Below are 9,553 nucleotides of genomic sequence, written 5' to 3'. Positions count from 1 at the left end.
TTGTGCTTACTGTAAGTCAAGGACATGTCAAGTTTCCCATGCTCTGCCAGTGAGCAGGTGCACACGAAGTTGGGAGGGAGCAGAACCAGGACAGGTGACCTGAACTAGCCAAAGGGATATTCCATACCGTCATGATGAATATATAAACCGGGGGGAATTGGCTGGGGCCAGAACCAGGACAGATGACCTGAACTAGCTAAAAGGATATTCCATACCGTCATGATGAATATATAAACCGGGGGGAATTGGCTGGGGCCAGCTGATTGCTGCCTGGGGGCTAGCTGGTCATCAGTCAGTGGGGTGGTGAGCAATTGTATTGTGCATCACTTGCTTTTCTTGTGTTTTATTCCTCTCTCTCTTTTTGTTACCTCCCTTTTCATTACTGTTATTGTTATTATTTACTTTATTTTAATTATTAAACTGCTCTTATCTCAACCCACGGGTTTTAGCTTTTTTTCCATTTTTCCTCCCCATCCCACTGCAGGGGCCAGGGGGGAATGAGCAGCTGCCTGGTACTTATTTGCCAGCAGGGGTTAAACTATGACAACACTGAAACAACGTTATACCCAATTCATATTGTATGTGCAATTATATGCTCAAGAAAAAAAGGTAGCAAAAATATTTTTGAAAGGTTTTAAATTTCTTTATGACCATATCTCATTTCTCTACTTGTAGTACTCCAGTGAAGGTGTACAGCAGTATCAACCCAGTATATTTTCCCATTTAACAGTTTGCAGGCTTTCAGGCCACTTAGAATATTCATAGAATGATAGAATTGTTTAGGTTGGAAAAGACCTTTAAGATGCTGAAGCCCAGCTGTTAACCTAGCACTGCCAAGTCCACTACTAAACCATGCCCCTAGGGTACCAATGGGGCAAAACTCCCTTCAAGCTTACAGACAGTCGCACTGCACTCTACAGCATCATGTGCACACGTTAATTTTGCCACCATCAAAAATAATTGAAAAAAAAAAATACAAGGAACAGAAGTAGCATTCTTAAGTTAATTCTGACATGTTCAGTTTGAATCAAGAGAAATTAAGATCAGAAAACTAAGGTAATTAAACGACAGTTGTACAGCACATTGTTTCATGTCTGTCTCTTTAAAATCTGCCTTTTACTAGTGTGCTGTTTCATCAGTGGTCTATCCAGTATAAAGAGATTAAATGAGAATTTTGACCTGCTTCATTGCTTCTGTAAACAAGTGTATTCAATGAGTTTCAGCTTGTTCATTGACATAATTATCTAGGTCATCTGGAGCTTGACCAAAGCCCACGAAAAATCAATGGAAATACTTCCATCAGCTTTAGTGGATTTTGAATCCTGCCTTTGGGGCTTGGAATAAAGATGACAGCAAGGAAGCCATCTATTTCTGAGCTTAAAAAGAACAGATCATACTTCGATGGTTTTTTTTGATAATTTATTGACTGGCTTTTAAATACTGAATTGAATACAGACCTCATGATGTTTCTAATTGTGTTATGAGTGTCTTGATAGACATTTTTTATAAAGAAAACAGGAATATAAATGAAATAAATTTAGTAGTGGTAAAATTGGATGATGCAGAATGTCAAAGGGGGAGCTGTTTGCACGTCTTAATTTTAGTTCTGAAAAAATATAGTTAAACTAGTAACAACATAGCATTTTGTGTTTTTAAATAAGTCAGTGATGTATGCTAGCTAAAGTCTTTGAAGTTACGTTGGTAACTAAAGAGGTAGATGGGGTCTTGGGGCCATTCAGATATTTAAGCACGGAAAGATTTAAATAAACCATTTTTGGAACTCTTAATAGCCAAAACTAGTGATAATTTAAATGAATCCATGGTTGTTGAATACTGCTCTAGAGTTTTAGTGGGTTCTTTTTTTTAGGCAGAACACCCAGAAACCATCAGTAATAACATGAAACCAGACTAGTGCTTTGCTTCTAGAGTAAAACTTGTAACTGTAAAAAATTTACAAGTCTAAACTCAAGACCTTATGCAGAAGAATAGTTCACTTTAAGGACTGAATGAATTTAATCAGTTTTAACTCAGTCATGTTTTAGCAATATCATTGCAGAATAAAATTCACTATGGTAAAGTAACAGCATGAAGAGTGTCTCCATTGGAATCTTATTAGTGTTAGTTCCCTTTATGTGGAACAGTTTCCAGGAATGGAGATGGATCACTATACTTTTCTTGCAAAAACTACCCATTTGAAGCTGCTAGGAAATGTATTTTAGTCTTGGAATTCTAATTTGACAAAAGATTTCCCTGTTGCAAACCTCATTATTTTATGAAATTACTTACTGCAACTAAAAATATCACTAAGAATGCCTGTTGAGACATCAAATTTACTTCAAAAAGCCAAGTAAGCTCATTAGGTGTATTCAAAAGACTAGCTGCATCCATTATCTGTTCAAAGTCAATTAACTGACTTACTTAAGACCAGAAATCCTTTCTACAACTGTGCACACTTTTTTCAGTGATAATTAAGGGACTAAACATATGTAAAAAAGTAAGAAAATTTCAGAATACGTTTATATCTAGGTCTCTCCCCATCATAAGCTGCTCAAATCTATTTCCTTCCAACAGAGCTTGTAGATGCCACAAAAGAAATGAAGTATTTCAGTCCTCAATCCTCCCAGTTTCAGTTGTTCTCTGAACTGTCCAGACTGATGCCATCAAACTAGACTTAGGCAGCTAAATGTTGAGGCCTAAGAAACTCCCTCAATTACTCATCCAATCTCTTGCACAACACCAACTATGTTTGGCCTTTTGAGTTTGTCTATAGAACTAAGGAGCTTTAAAGCTCCAAAGGGGAGAAAGTATGTGGGGCTGAAACTGGTTATACTTAAAAAGCTCATTTTTCAGTCTTACCTAAAGCAATTTATTTTTTTACCACCTTTCTCTTCCAGACACATTTACAATAAAAATATCTATAGTTGTAGTGTATAGGGAGCAAGCGTGATAATATTTAGCAGATCTAATTTCCGATAAACAGTAAAGACAATAACCTGGAATTTATAATATTCAGTATGTCTTATTTGATGGTTAACAAACTGCTTTTCAGATTTGTGAATATCCAAGATTTTTGAGGCTGTATTTTGGAGCTGTTTGGTAATGTGATGCAATGTTTCCTCTCACCACACTTGGGACTATGTCTGGAGATCAAGGAATTTGGTAAGATTTCTTTTGTGACTGTACAAATCTGAAACATTACTTTTTTCGTTCCTTAATATTAGATAGGAGAGAGGTAATGCTTACTATAAAAGAGCAATGAGACTCTTTGAATGGAAATGGTAGTTCATCACAAAGAGAGTTTACTAGACACTTGTGACTCATCAAAGGCGTATTCAAAATGCATTTACTGCTCAAGTTGCCATAGCAGCAGGAAACTTTAAACCCCCATGGGTCTCAAGTATGGAAAAACCCATGATTCTGCAATGTTTTCTAAAATTCAGGCTCTTTTGCATCAAATGATAAACTGGGAATAAGTTCTACAGTAGTAGGCTTGCTGGAAGACTGTCCTAAAAACCCCTACACTCTTCTCTCTTAAATTGCATAGGTGCAGCGTTGGCACCCTAACTATCAGATGTCTGAGACACTTTCCAGCAATCTACAGGTTCAAGAAAAATTTAAGCCAGAAACGTATAAACTTCTAATATTTTCATCCCTTTCTAAGAAATTAAAAGATGCCTCTTAAATGTGATTTTGATCCAGAATGAGGCAGTTTTAATACCATATTGTGTCTCAGGGTTGTATTGAAGGGCTCATATTTCCTAAAGCACAGCCCTGTCTCAAGCCATTCTCAGTGCTCTGTGCTGATAGAGCAGCTCCAGTGGTTTGGGGTGTTAAGCTGGAGAAAGGAAATTAAGTTCTCAGACTTGACAGAAACATGTATTTACTAATTCTAGAACCCTGAGAACGACTAAAAACATTTCCTTCTAATAGTTCATCCCCCTTACTTCTTCAAGAATTAGACCCCATAAATACAAAAGTAAAACACAAGCAATAATGATGACCTGAATTTCTGGAGGAAAACAAAGATGGCCCCAAACTCTTATTTTGCCCTTCTTCATTTATTTTAAAGAAAAAGGCACACACTGAGTAGCCTTCTTCTGGATTTACATTACTCTTGAATATTTTCTCTAATATGAAACTAGGATCCTTTTATAAAAAGTCACAATGTAAAATTCTTTTAAATAAAGGAATGTCATATAAGACCGCTATAGCTTTAACAGGGTTTAAATATATATAGCTTTAACAAGGATGATCTTCTACCTGTCTTTAATTTCCTCATAGATGACAAAATATAAGCTTCACAGGATGGCTAATTATCTGAAAACACTCTTGTAATAGTTACAGTACATAAAAGCAAAGTCTAAGGCACCTTTTAAATTTTGGTAAGTTGGGGAAGGAAGTTCCTACTGCAGTAGGGCAAATCTGCTTTCATAGAAGTATGAATCCAGTCAATTTCTAAATAAAAAGACATATGGTTTTGTTATCTCACAACAGCTAGTGCTAATACAGGTAGAAAACACCCACGCTGATTTTACCACAGGTTTGCTCATTGCTGTTAGGTAAGCCTCTCCTATTTCTCCTAGACAGGTATACTTTTCCTTGTATGAACGTTCCCCTAGAGAATCTGAAATGGATGAATTAAGCCTGAGGAGCCAGTGTGTATGGCAGTGGTTCCAAGGAAAGCACTGGGTGTTCATGAGATGTTGTATCAGGATTGCTGCAAGGTTTGTTTTTACCAGATTATACCATATACAGTAGTAATGGATTGTGTTACTGCATGTATATATATTTGGAAATGAAACAAATACCTAGCAGAGTATTTATCCCACTGAAAATGTACTATATCATTGGCTTAGCTGCAGTGTAGCTCAGGATCAGGGGAGTGAGGCTTTATCAGTGTACGTTTAGGGGTGGAGAAAAGGAGATACTGTGAGTCAGTGAGGTCACCAACAAATAGGGACATGAATGGAAATATTAGAAACGTTGGGGCAAGAGAAGATAGAAAAATGCCAGACTTGCATTTTTTCCTCCCCAAGGCTTGAAGTGCAAGTTTCCCTAAACTGAAGGTGAATGTCTGTAGATGAAGTTTATAGTGTTACAGTAATATATATATATATTCTGATAACAAAACATGAAGGCAATCTTTACAGAGTATAGCAGCAGGGTTATGTATTGGCCACTAGAGAGCAATAGATAATCAGTAGTTGTATGTTTGGTACAGAAAACCTGAGCCCTCTATAGCCATGTGACGCTTTTAAAAATACAGATGCAGAAATTAACATAATAATGTAAAATTACCCTCTTGACACTTCTTAATAGTCCTAATGCCCTCCAATCAAACGAAATAGCAGGAGGGAGCACTATGGCAATTAGCAGCAATCTGTATGTAAAGAAACCTCTAGAACGCATGATATAACATATGCACTCTGCTTAGCCACTTGAAGCGGAAATGTATTGTACAGCATTAAGATCAGCTGCAGAAATGCAAATACAACAACTAAGCTAGTTCCTTCAGTTTCAGAGTCCAAGCCTGCGTTATGAGGGGCTGGGAAACTTTCAGCAGTGAAAGTTCTTTTCCTGCTATTTTAAATCCTGAGTATTGTAATTGTATGCAGTTTGTGCTTGTGTTACCAAATTTTGTAACTGGAATGTATGAGCTAACTAACAAATACTATATGGACATATGGTTTTGTTTAACAATCTGCACGTATTCTTGAAGAAACAGAATGCATGCGTTATTTCAACTCAGGATGTCCCATGCAAAGAACTATCAAGGATGATTAACTGAAGTAATTGCTGCTTAGGACAAGGCAACTTTGAAGAACAATTACATCCTGGAAAGCTGGCAAAGACTCTGGCAATTAAGATGTATCTGATACTTGTTAGACAGCCAAAGATGGGTCCTTATGCAAGCTACCTTCATTATAATACTAAAAATCACACCCCCTACATACACCAGGTACCCCGACCCACAGCGAGACCCTTCCTCAATGATCATGCATAGTTAACCAGTAAGATTGCGTAACCATTATGTAAATTACCATCCAGTCAGTGTTAGAGGGTTGGAAGTTTACAAGTTAATATTCATGTAATTGTATATAAATCTGATTGTGGAAACTACCAAGCTGTGCTAGTTCACCTAGCACCCAAATTTGCACAACTTTGTATTAAAGGCAGTATCTCGTCTTCTTAGACTTTTTCTTCAGTTCTGCACACTGGGTAACTAACTCACTTTTGAGATGACACTTGCACATTTTGGAAAACAAAAGATGGTGTTTTTCTTTTCTAAGTGCTCTGAATACTTACAAAGTAATGTATTTTCACCCTGGAAGCCAAAGTATTCCATGTGACGTAATTCAGATCTACCAAGTGCATTCACAGCGTACATACCCAAAAGCAGCTCTTTCCTCTGTGCTCCCAGAGTTCAATACTGTGCTATTGCATTATTGCAGCCTAGAGAGTGAAAAATGACATCCATGCGACTATAGTTAATGCTAGTGTCCTGAAGGGGGATAGGAGAAGCTGTTATGTGAAGGTACTGCAGTGGCTCAGAGAGAAATTCTGCATGTCTCCAAAAAGCACCCTTTTTAATTTTCAACTTGAGTTATCAATGCTGGTTTTCACAGGTTTTTCCAGTACGTTGCTTGCTTTGTTTTTGGGGAGGGCTTATGAATTTAGTAACATGCAAAGCAAAACTGTTCCAAGAAAAGCTCCTAGAGCACCTGATTAATCTTATAGCCTGTTTACTCACCCTCTTTATTCTCTTTCCTCCCGAGTCTTCTCCAAACACAGCAGTTTCACAGTTTTGCAATTGAACTGCAAAGCTGAAGCTCTACAGCAGCAACTGTCTACTTGTGGGTCTCATGGCTCTACAATCCACAATCAGCATTTCATGTCAGATAATCTTGTTAGAGGGTGGAAAGAAATGCAGGCTGACAGCAGGACAAGCAGTAGCAGCAGAGGAGTCATGCTGAATTCCTAGTATGTTGGTGTCCCACAGCAGATGACAGGACCAGTCTTACAAGGGATAGCAAAAGATACAGGAAGGGCATTGTGCCTTTCCTGTAGAAACTAGGACCCGCTGCAAAGTAAAATAGGCTACTTGCTTGAATGCTGCTTCTATTTGCCAATTAGTAGCATTACCACCAGCATCTCCTACTTAGGTGACAAGTATTACCATTACTAAGTGATGACCCTCCCTTTAGGGCCCTCAGCAGGGACCCTCACAAGTCCCTAACTAGGGTTGTGGGGTGGGTGAGTCACAGGACAAATTGAGAAGGAACAAAAGGCTTCAAGAGAAGTGGGAAATCAGAGGTCATAAAAAAAGACTAGCAAATGGCAAAGGAAAGGGCAGTGATATGGTGGTAACTGCAGCAGAATTACTCCCTTTCTGATAGTCTAAATAGGTTCAGGGCTGGAGACTAAGAGGAGCTATGATCTGGTCTGACTCATCTCTGCTAAGACAACACTCGCATGATAGGGAAAGGAATAGCTTTGAATGCAAGATTAGAAAATGCAGGGAAAGGACTGAGTTTATGTAGCTGGAAAACACTGAGGAAGATGCAAATTGACTCTCAAGCTTTCCATAACAAAGCCTCTTCTGGATGATGTTTAGTCTGGCCTTATTTAAATACTGAATAACCTATTCGAATTTGTTACAGGCAATTACCTTTCTAAGTTCAGAACAGGCTAGCTACACGTATCTACTAAAGAGTGGTAAAAGTCCTTAATGTTGTGTATCAGATAACTGATTCCATTTTACTGATATGCAGTATATTTATTGCTCTCTGGACTGTTGCAGATAAAGCTAGACGAGCTGAAAAGTAACAGTTTGACTAGCAAACTGTTTCTTCAGTTATCACTTGTGTTAGAGAATATAATTCTTTAATTTTAGGAATGTCTCAAATTTTTCAGGTTTTTAAGAAAATTATCTGCGAAGTGAAGCTCACTGTTCCAAAAATTTGCAACTGCCCCGTGCTGACCAAGCTAGGAAACAAAGTATAGAATTACATGGGTAAATATTTATCTGCATGAGGTGTCCCAGCCAAACTGGGTCACCTTGATGGTGGTTTCATACAGGGTTCTTACACCCTTCAACCATTCAGGTACAACAAAATTTGACTAATTACTAAGACCCACACTATACCAATTACTAATCCTAGTAAAACTTTGTAAAGCAACTGTATTTCTGCAGCATTCTTGCTGCTTTATCTATTAATCCAGATGTCCCTGGAGTCAATCGTGCTACAGTTACTTATCTATGATGCCAGATGACAACTGGGAGGGTTTCAAAGACATATTATTTGCGCTAGGATCCTGGCTTTATCTGGGTTGTCTATGGGTATCCTTTATCCTTCCTGGACAGCTCTGTTTCCAAGAAGCAAAGTCCTTTTCTCCAGGGCTGGGTTATCCTTTAGTTTGTTTTAGTTGAGCATGTCTCAGTAAATTCTGCTACCTTATTACATTGCAATGTATAATGTGAACTAATACATATTAACAAAGTGAATACACTTTCATGTTATACAGACTGAGTGATATAATAGTTAGGGAAGTCAAATTTTCTAACACCACATAATCACCTTTGCAGAGTAGCTGACACAAGCCAGTAAGTGCAAATTGTCCCTGGTGGCTTTCATGGGGTTCACACACACAATTCCCACCTCTAAGTGTTTACATTACAATATACACTCATGATTTTTAGCCCTTTGTTATATCAATAGTCAGCTTTTCTCAGACAGAAGCTTATTTATATGAAAGGTGAGTAAAGTACCTTTGATCACCATTTTTACCTTTCATTGAACCTTTTCCACTACTATTCTTTCCTGAGCTCAGGGAACTTGAAACCACAAACAGATTTCACGATGTGGTCAAATCATATATTTACACAGCAGCATAAGGATGCTTTATTCTCTGCTCCTTTTCAAATCTCAGCATACAGCTTGTGTTTCTGAACTCCATTAACCATTAAAGTGAAAATTTCACAGAAATATATTGTAATTCCAAGATTTTGCTCCTGCACAGTACATCAGCTTGGAGCTCATTATTTTATATTTGATGTTAGGATGTTCTTCCCCACTGTGCATCACTTCTACCTATCCAAAATGTAATCTGCCATTTTACTACCTAATTATTCATTCTGATAAAGTCGTTCTGCAGATCTTCAGTGGGCTTTTGTCCTTAAGTCCCTGAATAGCTTGGTATCATCAGAAGGTTGTCACTTGAGTGTCCAGCTTCTTTTCCAAGTCACTTATGAGTATGCACTACAGCAGTGCACCTTTGACATGCTTACAAGTACTGCATGCTCACTCTCATCCCCTGTGCACCATCTTTAACCAATTATTCATTCCAAGATGTTTGGTCTTATGTAATTACTGCTTAGTTTCCTTGACAGTCTTTGCCAAAAGCATTCTAAAAATCCAAATGGGCTCTATCAGCAAGATGACATTCTTCAGAAATGTAAAAAATGTTCAATAAATTCAATGTTCCAAAGTCCACCGTTAACATTGTTTTCTTACACTGCTGATCAAATGATGTAACATCGAGGGCAACATTT

The sequence above is a fragment of the Falco rusticolus genome, chromosome 1, assembly GCF_015220075.1.
Source record: "Falco rusticolus isolate bFalRus1 chromosome 1, bFalRus1.pri, whole genome shotgun sequence".
Lineage (NCBI taxonomy): Eukaryota > Metazoa > Chordata > Aves > Falconiformes > Falconidae > Falco > Falco rusticolus.
Note: the sequence above shows the minus strand (reverse complement) of the source record.